This window comes from Lactuca virosa, chromosome 2 (assembly GCF_052849685.1).
Source record: "Lactuca virosa cultivar CGN04683 chromosome 2, Lactuca_virosa_CGN04683_v6, whole genome shotgun sequence".
Classification (NCBI taxonomy): domain Eukaryota; kingdom Viridiplantae; phylum Streptophyta; class Magnoliopsida; order Asterales; family Asteraceae; genus Lactuca; species Lactuca virosa.
Genome location: NC_136427.1, coordinates 39,650,466 through 39,670,061, shown reverse-complemented (window position 1 = coordinate 39,670,061; position 19,596 = coordinate 39,650,466). Strand labels below are relative to the sequence as shown.

The 19,596-nt window shown below is 35.3% G+C and overlaps 1 long non-coding RNA gene across 1 annotated transcript; it reads left to right on the top strand.

Annotated features, from left to right (window-relative positions):
- The first annotated feature begins 1,189 nt into the window (after positions 1-1,189).
- LOC145156309 (uncharacterized) lies at positions 1,190-3,324 on the top strand. The gene is made up of 3 exons (XR_013736603.1): positions 1,190-1,238; positions 1,329-1,413; positions 3,217-3,324. It is a non-coding gene; the product is annotated as an uncharacterized LOC145156309 (long non-coding RNA).
- Positions 3,325-19,596: the final 16,272 nt, after the last annotated feature.

The window sequence follows — 19,596 nt, the reverse complement described above, 5'->3', positions numbered from 1 at the left end:
TCACTCTTTGACTCGAACACCATTTCATGAATCATATACACACATCATGCACTTGACCTAGTAGTAAAAGTTAGGTCAGAGTCTCATAGAAACTTAAGTCAAAGTTGAAACTAGGACTAGTATACTTGTGTGACAACCGTCAAAATTGAGTCAAGTCAAAGTCAAACAAAGTCAACAAGTCAAAACCAATCGACTCAATTAACCCTTGTATATTAGGGTTTACACTATGTAATTACTGTACAATGCAATATTTTAATGAGAGAAACATTATTTGGAAAGTTCGTGTGTTGAATTTCCTAAGTCTCAAATGCAGTAAACATTGAACCAAAACGATAAAAAAATTATTGCACACTCATCGGGAGTGTGTACGACACTAAAACACGGTTTAACGGGGTTTACGAACCTTGCGTTGTGAAGCCGGACACTCAAATTAATCACAAACGAAACCTCTCTAAATCGTTTTCACTCTATCTCTTTCTATTTGAAATCTCTCCCAAATCTCTCTCAAAAGTTACTTTAACTTTTTGTAATCATTCGGGCCATCCCGACCCTTAACCGGGTCAAAAACCACTTGAAACGGGGTAAAAACGGGTAAAATAACCTTAAGGAACCAAAACCCTCCTATTAGAAGCGAAAACTCTCATGAGAAGCCTCTCAGGACCGAAGCCTCTCATGAGAAGCCTCTCAGGACCGAAGCCTCTCATTAGAAGCCTCTCAGGACAGAAGCCTCGCATGAGAAGCCTCTCAGACAGCCCATGCGAGAGGTCTCGCAGACGACCCCTTTTTACCGGTTTTTCGACTACGACTTCGTTTTAACTCCGTTTTTCATTATTTTAACGTGGGATTTTCACCCAAAACTTTATTTTATAAACTAAGGCCCCAAAATATATAAATCTCCAGGGTTTTTATAAAAATGTATTAAAAGAATTGGTGGTTGGACTAATTATTGAGAGAATATTTGTTTTTCCTTATTTTATGACAAAAGCAAGCCACCACCACCTCACTCTATGATCAACCATTCTTTCCAACCACCCCTTGTCTCCTTGGGGGACCTTTACACCCTATCTCCAGCTCTTCCCACGTTCTAAGAGCTGGAGGATTGGTCCTCTCTCCTCATTCTCCTTAAAAGCCCTTTCATTCTACACTTAGCAACCAAGAACACTCTCCAAAATTCTCTCATCTTTTCTCTCAACTTCAAGAACTTCAAGGCTTTCTCCAGGGATTTCTTTCTTCAATTAGTAAGTATCTTCATCATTCACATAATTATTAAACTCCATTCTACTCAAATCATTGATATCTTACACAAATTCCATCTTATTCGGTGTTAGATTCTCGAATCATCAAGACATCTTCTTAGTGTTCTTGGGTTGAACACTTCCTCTCTCTCACTTTCATCTATTGAAACCACATAAGGTGAGTTCATACCCCTACATTTACATGTTTTTCTTAAGTTTTAAGGGGGGAATACAAGTAAAATCATCAAGAACGCAATTAAACTTTTTCTAACAGATTACATCAGAAAAGATGAACTTCGATCACGGACTGTTTTGGTCAACTTAAATATTTTAGTTTTCAAAACTGTTCCAGGTGAAAGTAGTTCAAACTCGTAGCTTTAAAATGACTACTTGCACATCTCCATATGATTTTTCTACAATTTATGGTGATTTTTACAAAACTGCCTATCATTTCAGAGGCAAACCCGGACCAGTCTGTGATTATGAACATTTTCACCTCTGTTATAGATCACTAAAAATCATGATAAAATTTACGAACAAACTAGACTCATATTCCAAACTCTCAGAATTTGCGGATTTGGATTTGGAGCTTTGATGATTTTTCTATAAATTTTCTAAGAACAGCAACAAAAACTGTATTCAACAAAAAGCTGCTGTCAATTTCATTTCACCTTGTAACATGTTGAGCAAGGTGTATATCTTTATGTGATTATATGTTATTGCAATATATGTCATTTTGTCTTAATATATAGACACACATCAGTTTACAAATGGATTTGGACATATTGAATATAAAGAATAACAAGTGATTATAATCAAAGTACAACCGATATATTCAAACATTTAATAAACTATTTTGAATATAGTTTGCATACATTACTACGTACTACCCTTGGTTGATAAACTATAATAGGTATAGTTTATGATACATTACATAACACATACATTTAAAAAGGGTACATTTATACAAAGAAGATTTTCATTAAGCAAGGTACGGCCATACGGTACCAAGTTTTCATTACACTACACGTAAATTCGTTAATGACTTCTGTGAGACATTCGATTCAATTTACAAATAAGTCCTGTATTATAACCAGAGTCTCCTCGAGGGAGAGCGTGATACTTGTGTATAGATCTATATTGGGTCTGACAAACCCACACCTTAGCTGCATGCAACAGCTAGACCGACAGGTCTGGGGTGACAAATGTCATAACATTTCCGACGCCTGAAGAACGTCGTTTCAGGCCAACCAGGTCATAGCATGGTTATAATAACTCACATGTGGTATTAACAAACATAGAATTTACGGGGATTTCACTAAAATCAAACGAGTTTATGTCGATTTAAACTTGCATTGTTTTACTATAAGGAACGAACACTACTTGTACATTTCGGTCTTTGGGTTTTAAGACTACATTTACACATTAAGGAAAATATTGGATTTTCTGGAACGAACACTACTTTTACAAACAAAAGGCTTTCATAAACTCACATTAAATATAAACAAACATAGAATTTACGGGGATTTCACTAAAATCAAACGAGTTTATGTCGATTTAAACTTGCATTGTTTTACTATAAGGAACGAACACTACTTGTACATTTCGGTCTTTGGGTTTTAAGACTACATTTACACATTAAGGAAAATATTGGATTTTTTGGAACGAACACTACTTTTACAAGAAAAGACTTTAATAAACTCACATAAAGTATTAATGAATATTGGAATTTACGGGAACTTCATTAAAATTAAACGAGTTTATGTCGATTTAAACTTACATTATTTATTATAAGTAAGAAAAGTTACTTATACATTTCGGTCTTTGGATTTAAGACTACATATACATTTTAAGGAAAATATTGGATTTTCTAAAACAAATAATACTTTTATAAACGAAAGGCTTTTAATAATACTAAACAAAAGCTTATGAACTCACCAACCTTTGTGTTGACACTTTTTCAAACAACTTGTATTCTCAGGAAATCATTAAACAGGTAACCAAGTGCATTTGAGGATAGGACGCTAAGGCGTCTACTATTTCATATTTTGTCAACATAATGTAATTGATTCGTAAACATGTAATTCATACAATGATGTAACTTTTTCAATTATATATATGTTGGTTGGGTTTGCTTGAATTACTATTACAATTGTTGTTATGATACTATACATGAAGTCCTCCACCCCCGGACATTTCCGCCATCCTTGGTTTGGGGGTGTGACAACTTGATTCCTCAATTTCGTTTGAATCTCGGAATCACTACATAGAATGCCAATAAACAATAAAAATAAATTACAAACAATATTTCTAATTTGAATAAGAGTTATGAAACTCTAAAATAGTTTGAAGTCTCAAAATTCAAGTAATTTTGATATCCAATGATTTACAAACTCTCAAAAACCCTAAATGCCCTAAAAACTCATATTTACAAACTTTAACCTTAAAAATTCTATAAAAATAATTATAAACCTTGTAATATTATCTTATAATAATTAAAATTAGTATAATGTATTCAAGGAAAATAAAATTTAACTCATTAACATTACCCTTAATTTATAAATAAAAAATAAAGGTTTTATGAATAAAAACTTGATTTTAGTGTATATTTTATAAAAAGTTTGATATTTTTATAAAAGATTTAAATTTTTATAAAAGAAACAAGAGAGAGGGAGCCTCTCTCACCCAAAATCTCGGCCTCCCCTCTCCCAAGACCCTCCTCCTCTTCCCAAAACACATAATCATTTCTCTCTTCTCCACACTCTTCACCTCTTCATTCTCTCTCTCACACACTCTACCATCATTCATTGAATTCTCTCTTCTTTCTCCCTCTAAACTCACGAAAATCTTAGAAAAGTTCAGCCATTTCTACTAAAAAAAAAACCTCAACATTTGATGTTATTCTTAAAGGTAAACCCGAAAATCATTCATTCCCCTTCTCTTTTCCTTCAAGTTTTACTTGTTTTTCATGGATTTTCTCCATCTTCTACCCCATTCTATTGTAAAATCATGAACACTTGCACCTACTCACGGTTTTGATGATGATGGTGGTAGGATTTCACCCAAAAAAAAAACAACATGCATGTTGTAAATGGTGAAATCCAAGGACCTAAACCTAAGTCAAAATCAAGGAAATGCACTTTTCTACATGTTTTGGTGGAAAAACACCACATGCACCCTATGTTTTCTATCAAAAACGATTTTGGAACATATGAAACTCATTAATGATCTCCAAACCAACATGCATGTGATGATCTTCAAGCTTAAATGCTTGATGATCAAAGTTTGTTGTTAAAAGCTTTCAAATACGTTCATAAAAGATTTATTCCCAAATAAATACCTAAAACTTCTTTTCTGTTCAAATGATATTTTTCCCAGAATCCAACCAACAATATAAGGTGCTCTGTAAATTTTCAGAAAATAATTCGTTTTTCTTGAATTATTATAATTAATGCAAGAAAATAGGGCAATAAATCATATAAAATACTTTCTGGGGTCTATAAATCCTAGTTAAATTCGTGGATGACCCCTATGCTAAATAATGATCCCTCATTAAGTTTCATCGATTTTTGTTACTGTTTAATATGGTTTTGAATTTTCTTTTTGTTTGGCTCCAATAAATCATAAAAGCACTTTAGAAAATCTTAAAATGATATATAATAATTTTCGCAGTTGCTACCAGAGGTATAAGACTCAGAAAAATATTTTCAGAATTTTTCATAATGCATTCCTATTTTTCCCCGATTTTTGTATTTATAATGGCCTAAAAATAGAAAAAACAGTTCGGCTCATCCAAAATTCATGAAAATTTACCAGAACACCTTGTAGTACATTAGGAGGCTACATAAAACTTTTGATGATTTTTCTCTTCTGTATACTATTTTTCTCCTATTTTCCAAGATTAAATACACTTAAATACACAAAATCGGATTTCAGTATATAAAAACCACATTTGGTATTTTTCCCAGATTATTTACTCTGTAAATGAAGTGTACAAAATTTTTGGTAATTACTTTAACTGTTTAATAATTATTATTCAATTAATGATTATTTAAGAGGATTAAACAAGGAAAAATAACAACACTAATTGAAAAATATCTTTTATATTTTTCACCAACTATTTTTATAGTTGACGCTCGTTTTACATGCTTTTTCAGGAATCATCGAGTAAGTGGCACTTAGGGACACATCACTTATAGGAGCATTCGCATGTGTTGTATTTCAATTTACATTGTAGTTTCTTTTAAAAGTTGTTCAAACCCATTGTAAAATTGTAATGATTTTTAATACTATGGTTGGTGTTGTCTTTTAACTTTTGCTATGAAACCCTTTATACTGCCACGCCTCGTGTTTCCGCTTTAGCGGGGTGTGACACTCGAGTTTTTCCATTTTCCTCTTTATGCAATCTATGTTGCCAGCAAAGCGTAAGTTGATCGTTAATTGTCTTTTTCTTACTTTTAATTTGATCCATGGTCTTCTTTTTCAATTTTAAGGTCAAATTAAAGGAATATGTGATTTAATTTTGAGTCAACAAAAATATACTAAGAATGTTTTTATGACCAAATGGCAAGCATGGTTTTGAGTTATGAAAACAAGTTATCTACATATACGAGGAAAAGCCATAGAAACAAGGGAGGAGGGAAAAAAGTTACTAAAAGTATTTCATCAAGGAATAAGTGAAACCCAAAGGGTATATACTGTGAAAAATTAAGGTTTTATAGTTCAAATCTTATTTAAAAATATAGGATAAACAAAAACTATATGCAAACGAAGATTTTCACTAATGGGGGTGGAAATTGCATATGTTTATTTCATTTATGTTGCGAATTGGAGAAAATCACAAACTTAGTGTCAAAATTGTAAAAATTTGAATACTTAGTGTCAAAATCTCAAAAAAATGAAAACATGGTGATTTTTACGCCAATTTGTTTTCGCTTCTGACATGTCATGCCATGTCAGCAGTGGCAACCGGATGACTTGAAGCAAACCGGTCAACTGGTTAGAATTGCAACAAACTGAAGCTAACAGAAAAAAAACGCAATGTCAAAAAAAAAATGAAAAGGACAATTTTGAGGTAAATTAGGCATTATTTAAATACATTTTGTAGTGTGAGGTATTATGATATTGCTATATTTATACATATATTTAGGCATTACTTAAGTACATTTTAATCTAATGTTTGGATAATTGCAAAGATAGTTGGTACTTATTGAGTTAAATTACATTTTGCAGCCATATAGGACATTCTTGAAGGAAAAGGACCAAAATCGACAAAAGTTGTAACCTGGAAGGACTGGAGCTAAAGCTAGGAGCTTAACGGAGCTTAAAATGAAAAAAAAAACCCATGAAAATACAAGTCTCATAGCGTGGCTATAGAGTACCGTGGCGTGATGAGAGGAAAAAATCTCGATGATATCTACAATAGTAGAGCTCACTATGTGATCGTTATAATCTCACATCGTGAGGAGGTTTTTTCTAGTAGATAATTACGCGGCATGTAGTTTCTTTGCCATACACAAATTGTACTGATCGAAGGACGTGGGACCCTAATTCTCACGACGTGAGATACGTTTTTAGGAAACTATAAATATCCTTTACATATTGACTTTGAGGAGGTTGGATCTAATATTATGGAGATATAGTCAAATTCAGACGCCAGAGAAGAGCGAAAAACCAACCCTTTGGAAGAGAAGAAGATTGAAGATCAAGATTTTGAAGATTACATATTGAAGGATCTAGTATGCTCAAGAATCATATTAAAGTGATATTGCTAATTAACATATGATACTAATGAGTTACACTAACAACAACTTGATATAATTGATTACTTATTAGGAATTGATTTTACTAAATATTCAATAAACTCTTGTAATTAATTGGGAAAATATTTATTTCATGGAAGTAATTATTTCACAATTACAAGTAACATATTATTTAAAATGGTATGAATTAATAAGTCATGTACAACCTTTTGGACTAGTTGAAACCTTTTGTATTTTTTCTAAAGACAAAGTTTATATTTTATAAACCTTGAGTTTATAAAATTTAAACTCTTCTTCTCTTTTTCATGACCACTGCCGAAAGTTGAAGATGTGTAAGAAGGGATGGTCTTTCAATTACTTTATTCAAAAGTAGCAGCATGGGAGAAAGCATCGGGGAAGCTTGATTAAAGGTCTTAATGGTTACAGACCTTTAGATTAAGTGTATTCTATAAAGTAGTTAGTTGCTTGCATGTTTTGTTCACTCTTCTGAAAGTGAAGAAAAACTGTGAGCTCCCTTCTCCCTCCTCCCATATTCTTTTGCTTTGAACATTTGAATTAATTTTTCTTATATTATGCTCTCTTTGAACCATACTTGGGTTTGGTTCAAAGCTTAAGATTCATATAATAGTTTTATACAAAAGAGTTAGCCTTCTACATCAGGTTGAGTCACTGTTGGTGTCCCTTAAGTTCATCATTATTCATCAATTTCCAAGCCTCCCAAGAGGACCCAAAGAACTACAAAGGATGACATTTCTACATCTCTTCTTTGTTTGGTCTTTAATCTTTCTATAACTTGCAAGATGATCCCTGGTGGGTTTAACCTTTATGTTATTCAAAAATTTTAAGTCTTTCATTCATAATCACTTGTTTTTGAATAAAAACCCAACACACATCACATTCGGTTTGCATTGATTTAATTATGTCAAATTCTTATGTATTTGTGTGCTTATTTTCTACTATGATTAACTAATGATTATGCTTATGTTTAGTGTAGATGAAGCCTAAAATATGTGCTATTTTCTTATATTTGGATTTTATGAAGTTGGTTAAAGCATGTGTTTGATTATTACCTAGCATGTTAAAGTTTCAATCTTTGTTGCTTTGATTCAAGTTAAGTGTAGTTTAATGACCATTTGAATTGCATGAACTTGTTTACCTAGTAGTTTATGATCATTAAATTTCTAGATCTAGGATTAATCACATTTTAGATTAACTGATAAAGGTAACAACTTTAACTATGATGGAGAGCATAATTTGATCATAATTGTGTTTGATTATTTGTCTTATTATAGATAATAATATAGATATATCTTACATAGCCCAATTATCATTAATAATAAATTATGTGCTTGCTTGTGTATGATCATTACATAGTCGTCCATGAATTGGTGAAAATATTAGGAGATCGGATCAAGACTGATAATTACATTAAAATTGGTAACCAACTGAATAAATCCATACTTAGAAACTACACATAGGAAAAAGGGGGATTCGAAGCTAAACGGAAGTGTCTTCTTAATATTGTTTACAATCGTTTTTAGTTGAGTGTTTCGTTTTAAGTTAATATGAACTTGCAAAGTTAGTTAAAACCCCCTCTTTAATAGTTCTTTTTAGATTAATTTTTAGTAATTATATTATTAGCTAAATCGGTTCCCTGTGTTTGATACCCAGCTTACCTAAACTATTCTATAAATTTGACTAGGTATACGGCATAAGTGCAATTAGATAGTGAATTAGGTTAGGATTATAAATTTTAAACTAGGTAGTGTATAAATTGCACATCATACACCATTACAGTTTTCTGATCAGGACCCACCATATTGGGTCATCCAAAAGAATAGGTGGACATACCATTATAGTTGGCTGATGTAGACCCACCTTTTCTTGTCATCCAAAATGGAATACGATTTGTACTCCGGTACGTATTTCGTACCATCAACACCTGAAAGTGTGAAGGAACAGAACTCTACTCTCCATCTCTAACTTACACACACATATTATGAATGAGGCTACCCAATACCGTACTTAATTGAACTAGGTAGCTATAATAAGCCATACCTTATTAACGGGCAAAACCACTAGACGCCCAATACCAACTATATTTACACAACACTATCCTAGTTTAGTGTGTATATTTAGCACAAAGTATTTATGCATTAATATTTTTGATGATATATCTATTATTTTTATCATGTGATAATATTTATATATCTCTTAATATACATAGAACAATATCTGGTTCGCATATCGTATTTCCTTAAATACATTACTAACACATCAACTAGGAAATAAGCATATAGCTCACATATAAATTTTCTATCAGATATTTAATACTTTAGTTCATACTTATATTAAAATCATGTTCATCAAAGGTACTATGCACTGACTTGATAAAAGTGGATGCCTCATAATTTAGGAAGAACTCCGCCTTAGTACTTTATATTTTCCTCTGACGTGACCTAGCTATGAATATCACTAAGTCTTAGTCTTATAATCCTGGTGACTAATGATAGTCTAGATTCGTCAGTAATCCTGTTGTCTACATCAAAATCTATCAAGTAAGGAATAACCAAGTAGGATCATATCAGACGTAGGGTTCGTTTGGTATACATGGTATATTGTTTGGAAATACCATTTTAAACACCTCATTAAGTCCAACCTAGACATCATCCCTGTAAGTAGATCAATCAGTATAATGATTGGGAATTACTGATAAATCTTACTTATAGGTTCATAATGACAACTATGAACATAAATGTAACGCCCGTAGATCCGGGCTAGTCAATTTAGAGACAATAAGCATCAAAAATGAGTTTTTGATAGAATATTATTTAGAAGGAGTAATCTTAACCAAGTTGTAGTATATGTTACAAGGGTTCCGTACATATAAAGAACGCCGAAATCCGAGTTATAACGAAGAAGTTATGGCCCGTCGAAGTTTCGTGACAAAACTAGCATGACGCTGTGAGACGTAAATAGTGAATTTACGATAGAGGACCTTTTAGCCTTAGCAATCTAAACCAAAGTCGTAGTATACGTTAAACCGAGAGAGTGCATAAAAATAACGCCCAAATCTGACTTTGTATGAGGAAGTTATGATTTTTCTAAGATTTGGCTTAGCAGTGCACAGCCCGAAATTCGAATTTTAGATCGAGCGGTTTTTGGCCTACGCGGCCTAAATGAGAATTGAAGATATCATTAATAGGAACTCAATGGTAAAAAGACAGACAAAAACGAAGTCCGTATGTAGAAGTTATGAATTTTACGCAAACATTTTACGCAGACAACTAACATTTTTTAGCTAGGAAATTATGTTCTCATGTAAGCATCAACTATTGTAAGGTTTGTATTAACGCGTTAAAGGTTACATTATGATTCCTAATGAACTGTGTATTGTTGTAATGCAAAGCATATATGCCTTACAATCTCTCCCAAATCTCTCTATGTATCTCAAATATCTCCCAAATCTCTCTATGTACCTCAAATCTCTCTCAAATCTTCCTATGAAGTTCTCTTAGTCGAAACCAACTCAAAACAAAAGGGGAAAACTTGAAGGGGCAAGCCCAGTTCGGAACCCTTAGGAAGCTTCGGACCCTCCCACCCGGACAATCTCGCTCCAGAATAGTCCTATTTCGGAACCTCCTGTTTTGCTCCGGAATGCCTCCCATACTCTGGACCGAACCCGCTCCGGAAGGTTTCGCAACTTCGGACCGGACGCCTTGTAGCCTCGGAACCCTCGCAGCCTCGGAAGGAAGTGGTTCCGGATAAGAGCTGACTTCAGAACTAAGGGCTTGTCTCCGAAATTTGTGAATAGACTCCGGAACCTCTTGAACCCACTCCAGAACATGAGATGAACTTCAGAACTCGCCAAGTGACTCCGAAACTCACTTTTTGGCTCCGGATTTTAGACCATTTCGGACCTTTTCTTCATTTTAAGGTATTTTGACGTCGGGAATCCCACCAAACTCGTATTTTTCATAACTTAGACCCCTTAAACCCTTATTTTATGCCAAAGTTGAATATTTAAAACATATTTTCATAAAATAATAATTAATATTTATAAAAGTATTATATTAAATCATAAAGTGATAAGGGGGTTTGACTTTATGATTTGATGTGATCCCCCATTTCCCATGCAAATTCCAGTAAAACACCAAATAACCATAGATAACAAAGCCTTGTCCACCAGTACTCCGAGCAAGTGTCAAGTCACTCCTTATCCCCCCTATTAGAGAACGTGAACTACTCTTCCTCATATCCCACTTCTCATATCCATAAGCTGTGAAACTCCTAAGTTTGCTCTCAAACTTATTCAAGCTTCAAGTCATATTTCTTCAAAGAAATTCCTCGATTTTTGTAAGTACCTCATTTCCTTGACTAGTGATTCTCCACATTATTCTGTAAATTTCATTATATTTACACATAAAAATTTTGGGTACATATTCTTAGGATATTTAAAAAGTTCAAAGAGTTATCAAACCCCCAAAGTGTTAGAACTTGGAAACTCCTTAACATCTCTTCAAATCATCCAACAAGCTAAACCAAGATGAGCTTCATACCCCTACTTTTTCGAGTTTTTAATATTTTTGGAGGAGAATACAAGTCAAAAGCCTTGTTTAAACCTTGATTTAATTACTTTGTTATGCTTGTATGCTAAGTTATATGTGCTAAAGTTACGAAAACTCCAAGAATTCGAAATCTTGAGCAAGTCTCAAGAGTTTGAACATATTTCACAAATTATGTAAGGAAACAAGAATTAGTATGTTACAAAATATAAGTTACAAATTTTTATGACAAAAATCATAAGTATTTACGTCAAAAATTGCTTAAACAAGTATTTTGGAGGAAATGGACAACTTTCAACAATTCAAATAGTTTTGAGCCACCTTTTTGACAAATATGAGTCATATTTGATAAATTATAAAATGAAGGACCATTTTGCCAACATCAAGAATATTGGGTCATTTTGACAAGTCTGATTTAAAAAGGAATATTTTCTATAAACGAAAACGAAATATGTAGACAACAAGTACACCATTGTTATTTATGTAATAAATAACAGATTATAACGATTTTTGATACAAACACCTGTTAGTATTCTAGTCAGACGCATCTTCACAGTACCTATATATATATATATATATATATATATATATATATATATATATATATATATAAATAGTGTATGCTTTAAGTCCTGTAAGAGTTATAACCAGAGTCACCTGGAGGGGGAGCGGGAATTTGTGTATAGATCTATACGGGGTTGACACCCCGCACCTTCGCTGTTCGCTACAGCTAGACCGGCCAGTCTAGGGTGACAAATGTCTTAAACGAAACCGACGCCTGAAGAACGTCAGAACAGGCACTCTGTCATATTAGTATGGTTATAACGACTCACTAACAATATAACAGTTAATATTTTGTACTTTACACAAGTTACACCTTTCGATTATAAACAACTATTGTCTGGATACATCAAACGAAGCTTTTACCACACAAGTCCTAGGGTTTTAGTACTACCATTTTTATACATCAGAAAATATAGGATTTTCTGGGGAAAACGATTTTATATGATCACGAAAAACGATAAACTAAAACACACATGCAACTATACTTGATTGGAAACAAGACTTATAACCATTTGATAATAAAATATGGGATTTTCTGGTTTTCCAACTAACACAAATTTTTATACAAAATGCTTATGAACTCACCAACATATTTTATGTTGACGCTTTTCAAACGACTTGTATTCTCAGGAAATCAATAAGCAGGTCAGTGACATGGGGATTCAAGATTATTTTGACGTAGTTTGGAATTTATTCAATGTTGTCTCTTTTGTGTATTTCAAGAACATAAACAAGATGTAAAACAATGTAAGTTTGTTATATTGATGTATGATGTTTGGATTTGCTATGTTTCATTTATATGCAATTGTTATGATACTGCACAACGACGTCATCCGCCTCCGGACGTTTCCACCGTTCTGGTCCGGGGGTATGACAGCTCCAATGTATCGGCGCGATGAGAGAATTGTAATCATAAATGGTTACTTAGCGCGACCTGTTCCGTTTTCCCATTCCGCCTTCCCCACCAGAATAACTATTATCGCTGCCACTGTAAGAACTTCAAATTTAGAGAAATTTTACTTTTAGTTAAATAATGACCAAAAGGGTAACCAATAATAGTTAAGTCACTAACATGAGATTAGAAAAGTAAGTTCAAGAGAAATAATGCATGAGAAGATGCACTTTGCTCAAAAGGGTAAAATGAGAAATTTATGCTTTTTAGGAAAAATTTGTGACTTAATAGATTAAGATCCACATTAAGTCAGTGAGATGTGACTTAACAGAAGTGTAGAGTATGTACCCACTTTGACATGGATATGAATAACATCAAAAACCTTTAAGAAACGAAGAAGTTATGAAGGTTAGAATTTGGGACAAAAATGTCCCAAGGCTGGAATGGAATAAGCCAAGGGGGCTGTTGTCAAGCAGCTACCAGGGCGCGATCGGTAGATTACCACGGCATAGTGAGAGCTCGTCGTAAGAAATAAATAGCATTGTACATTGGGATTCTAGTGGAGGAAGAGCACCATGACATGGCAAGAAGATCGCCACAACATGGTGGCTTAAGTGGATGCTACTGATTGAGGTCAAATGGTTATCGCAACATGGTGTACAAGTGATCGCGATGTGGTTACACATCATAGTTAAAGGATGTAAGTCTTCCATTCTCGTTATAACACACCCAAAACACCCCCACATCCAAGCTTTGACAATTTTAAGGATGTGGAAGGATCATGAGGCGATTTTGGGTGCTTATGGCTTGGTTTGGAGAGTAAGCACTCATGAGGTAATCATTTCTCCAATTTTAAAACAAGTAGGGTTTTAATGGTGTTTTTATGAGGTGAGCTAGATATGTTTGATTAGAGTAGGAAATAATGTTACGAGTGTTAATGAAGATGTTTAGATTCCTTAAACAAGCTTTATATGTAATCCCCGTGCGTAAGATCAATCAAATGAGAGTTACGGTTTGAAACCCTAACTAGTCATTATGTATGAATTCATGGATTAGATGCTCGATTATAATGATTTGAGTAGTGTGGGATGCTTAATTCATTAAATTGGATGAAATTAAGAGATTAAGAATGAAAAGATAGAGTAATGATCCATTATGTGGTTATTTCCACTTAGAGAGTTAGAAGCTCTTAATAAGCTAAGACAAGTATTAAGCTTCTTGTAGATGTGTATGATTTGGCATAAGAGCAAAGAAGATGGATCAAGATGCATCAATGGAAGAGTAGAGGAGAATAAGATAGTTAGTATTCACTAATTGATAAGGTGAGTTACAGCTCACAAACACACAGACACACACACACACACACACACACACACACACTCTCTCTCTCTCTCTCTCTCTCTATCTATCTATCTCTATCTCTGCCTCTCACTCTCTTTAAATTACATTATTTATTTAATGTGTGTGTGTGTATATATATATATATATATATATATATATATATATATACGTTTGTATGTAAAGAGTCATGTACCCGAGCATGACATAAAGGAAGACATGATAGAATTATACTGATTATAACCCTTTGTAAGATTATGTAAATGTGGTTATACATGTAAGACATGTATCTAAGCATGTATGTATAACCAAAGTATATATAAGTGGGTAAAAGAAGAATAAGGGTATAATGAGTGATACCCATAAGAGTAAATAAAGAAAATAGCGTCATATGAAATAAAATCCTATGCATGGTTAGAGATGAGTAGGGTATTTGTTAATAACCAAGAGATAGTAGACAAAGAAGATGATTATATGCGAGAACAAGATAAAAAAATGGAGTCAATTTTTGGATGAAAATCAAGATTTTGACATAAAAAAAAATGAATTAATTAAATTCAAGTTCTTTTTTTGGCCTAATTATCTATTAGAAGATTTAGCTTGTATGAATCGGTATTGGTTTGATACCAATAATGGGAGCCGCTTGAGTATGTTAAGGATATATATGTATCCATGGATATAATCATGAGAGAAAGTATGTAAGTTTGGACATTATTGGTACTATGCAGAATACGTATATGTTATTAAACTCAGACGATGATTAAGTACTTAATGAAGTAAGTAGTAGAAAACAAAGATTAGATGATATCTTGATGAGATAAAGATATAGATTATCTATTGAATAAGTGTTATGTGATGAGTCACATAACAAAGATAGAGATGTTGAAAAAGATGGTTACTTCGGGGACAAATGATAGAGTTTCCTTCAAGAATAAAAAGTATGATTCCTTCGGGAATAAGAGTATTTTAAGAACATAAAGTTTATAGAAAATTGACTTTTAGTCAACTATTGACTAAAAGGGTAAAATGGTAAATTATGAGAAAAAAGATGAGATTATGAAGTTGTGACTTCATAATAATGACCTATAAGAGCTTAAGTCACTTAGAATATGTTATATGAGTAAGTTCAAGAGAAAGATTGATGAAAATATGTATTTATGTCAAAAGGGTAAAATGGGAATTTTGTGCTTTTTGAGCAAACTTAATGACTTAACAGATTAAGACCGGTATTAAGTCAGTGAGAAGTGACTTAATATAATTGTAGGTTATATTCCCATCTTCGTGCATATATAAAGAACATTAAAATATCTAAGAAACAAAGAATATATGAAGGATGCAAGTTGGGACAAAAATGTCCCAAAGCTGGAATGGAATCAGCCCACGGGGATGCTATCAAGCCGTAACTACGACACGAAAAGTAGATGTTTGCGGCACGGTGAACATAGAAAGGGTTCATAAATAGTCTTCTTCGTAAGAGAGAATATCAATGTGCATTTCCCCACGATGTTGTGTATGGGCACATGTTGAGTATTTGAGATATTGAAAGTGATTTGGCATGTTTGGTTATTTAGGGAAGACTTTTTAGGGTTAACCGTTTTATGATTCCCTATAGTGCCTTTACAGTAAAAGTTCTTCATCGAGCTATTCTAAGGGAACTAGTATATCTAGCCTTACAAGATATACAACTATAAATGCAATGGGACTAAAACACTCTAACTAAACGTATACATACTTGATAGGGCCGTATCATAACAGGAACAAAACAAAAAGAACTTAAAGGTTGAACACTATAGTCAAACCTGGACAGTTATGTAATCATATATGGGATAAATATAGCCTGATCAACTATATTTATTTGAGATATGACCAACATGTGTTTGGGAGTAGTAGTGGCGTTGCAACAAGTCTAAAACTTCCCAACTCGTTATCCAAAAGTTTTAAGAGCCAAACCTAAACAAGTAAAATACTATAGGAGTATTTTGGAACCTATTTACACACACTCCCCTTACACGTTTTTCATCCCTCGTGCAGACACTATGGTTGGATTTCATCATCCTGGAGATCCCTATTTCCCCAACCAGGGGAATGGCGGATGGTTAGAGCCCGAGGAAGAACCCGAGGAGGAGCCAGAGGAAGAACCCTAAGAGGAACCAAAAGAGGAGCCCGAGGAGGAGGAGCCTATGGGAGGACCGGCAGAACCAGTAGCCAACTCGGACGAGGAGGAGGATGGCAGCGACACTGATGACTCGGACGCTGAGTCTGAAGTTATCAATCCGCCCTATATGGCAAGGGTGCCCCCATACAGGATGGGTCCCAATGGTCCTACGCCCCCATGGGCGCACTAGATTTGGAGGTGGAGTCGTCAACAAGGAGTACGACCTCCATTTGGTATGAACCGGGACTACTACAACTTGAGTCACGGTGGACCTACAGACTGAGCCCTGCCTGTGATGGTAAGGAAGACGCGCGACATTAGCGAGCAGACACAGGCAACCGCTGGCCAAATGGTGGCCATGAGGGCTGCGGTTGAGCGCACGGAGAGGATGACACATGAGGTAGTCAGGGAATACCAAGCGCGCCAGGCATCATTGGAAGCCCGGCTTCAGGACGCCGAGCACCACCTGGCTAGACTTCAGGGTGCATCTACCTTGTCTTCAGCACCACCAGACCCTACTCGTCGCAGCTAGTGCCCATTTACTCACTACCGTATCGATTTTTCCTTTATGCACTGCCCTATGTATTATCGACTACATGATTAAGTGATTACACTACTCATGGAGTCGTTACTCTGTTATATTTTATTTCACTTCATGTATTGTATGCCTTATAAAGGCAAATTTTCATGTACTCAAGAAATTATTATCAATGAAAAACGGATATATATTTTTCTCATGATGTGTTACCTGTTATGTTCTCTATTACTATTATTACATGTTGATTTTATGCACATATTTGCTTGTATGCAACCGAATCACCGATACTATTCTATAATCAAGAAATCATGAAGCAAAATACATTGGATACTCATTGTCCTTCTGATCCATGACAGAAATATGCCAAGGAGACCGATCCGTAAGAACAACAACGCAGCACCACCACCGTCGCCCCCGCTGGAGATGAACTTTGCGGCCTTTCAAGCGGCAGTTTCAGCTGCAGTAACAACGACTCTAGCTCACATTCAAAACGGAAATAATGGTGGTGGAAATGGCCAAGGGACGGGAAGTTCCCACCAAGGGATGAATCAAGGACCTGTAAAGGCCTGTACCTATAAGGACTTTTCCAATGCAAGACCCCGCACTTTCAATGGGACTGGAGGAGTCATAGCTTTGAAACGATGGATCGAGAAGGTTGAGTCGGTGTTCGAGATATGCGAATGTCCGGAGGGGAGTAAAGTCAAATTTGCGGCCTGCACCTTCATCGACCAGGCATTGTCATGGTGGAACGGTCACATTGAGGCCATGACACTCCCCGTTGCAAACGCCATGACCTGGGAGGAACTCAAGGAAATGTTAATCGCCGAGTACTGTCCCCGAGGGGAGGTACAAAAACTCGAGCAAGAACTGTGGAACCTTACTGTGCAGAACTCAGATATTGACGCATACATCTCGAGGTTTAATGAACTAGCCCTTTTGTGTCCTGGTATGATCACGTCTGAGGGAAAGAAGGTTGAACGATTCATCTGGGGGTTGGCGCCTCCCATTCAAGGTAATGTGATTGCCTTGAAACCCGAGACCTATGACAGTGCAAAGCGCCTAGCCAAGAAGCTTTATGATCACAGCGACAAGAAAAGTACCAAAGCGGTCGAAGGATAAAGCAAACAAGAAGGAGGGAACAAGAAGAACTGGGAGAACAAGTGTAAAGGATGACAAAATTCAGGGCCATCCAAGAAACCACAGACCGTGGCAGTCAATTCTGCAACCGCTCCATCCGCACCATCCCCAACCGCCCCAGCCTTAACCACCACAGCGCCAACAAAGTCATACACGGGTTCCAATCCCAAATGTGACATGTGTAACTATCACTACTACGGGGCATGCAAGGACTTCCAATGCACCAAATGCGATTGAAAAGGATAAACTGTCCGGTATTTCAAGATGCCCCCACAACAAAACAAGCAGCCCAATGACAACAACGTCGGAGCTAGCCGTGCATGTTACGGATGCGGGGAAACCGGCCATTTTAAACACAACTGTCCCAAGAACAACAATCAGAACGCATGAAGGGTTCTAACCATGGGGCAAGGAGAGGCGATGCAAGATCCAATAATGGTGACTGGTACGTTTCCCCTCAACAACTCTTATACGTGTATTTTATTTGATAGTGGTGTCGAGCGAAGCTTCGTAAGTCACGGATTCAAACACCTACTCAATCAAAATCCCCACAAACTGAACGAAACTTTTACGGTCGAAATGGCCAATCGTAAATCGGAATCAACCAATGATATCTACATAGGGTGCACACTAACATTAAATAATCACTCCTTCCCAATCAGTTTGATGTCGATTAATATTAGAAGCTTTGATGTGATTGTTGGCATGGATTGGTTAAGCCCCCACCATGCTGAAATTATGTGTCACGAGAAGGCCGTTCGCCTTCACCTACCCAACGACGAAACCCTAATAGTTTATGGCGATTAACCCGGCTCAAACCTCCGACTCATTTCTTGCATCCAAGCGCAAAAGTGCTTGCATAAAAAGAATCACACCTTTCTTGCTCATGTCGTGGATAAAACAAAGGAGGAGAAAAACATTAACGATATTCCTGAAGTACGTGACTTTCCCGGTGTATTTCCCGAGGATTTGCCAGGAGTCCCTCCCTAGCGCCAGGTCGAGTTCCGAATCGATCTTGTACCCGGAGCCATTCCAATCGCCAAATCACCCTACAGGTTAGTGTTGAATTAGATGTCTAAGCCCATAACTATTATTGGTATGTATTCGAACCGACTTGGCATGGTACATTTGGGTTGCATGGCATCGGAACGATTTGGATAGACTTTTGTGAGAAAAGGATATATATGGTTTTTTAATATATTATAAGTTCTAATATATTAATATGAAATCATATTATTTAATTAGTATTGTTCAAGAATTAATTTGGAATTAATTCTGTGATCAAAAGACACTAATTAAATATATGGGGATTGATTGTGTAAATCATTCATTCTTATATATGTGGGCTTCTGATCCATATTTCTTCATGTTGGGCTAAACCCGTGGAGTAACCCATGGATACTCCATGGA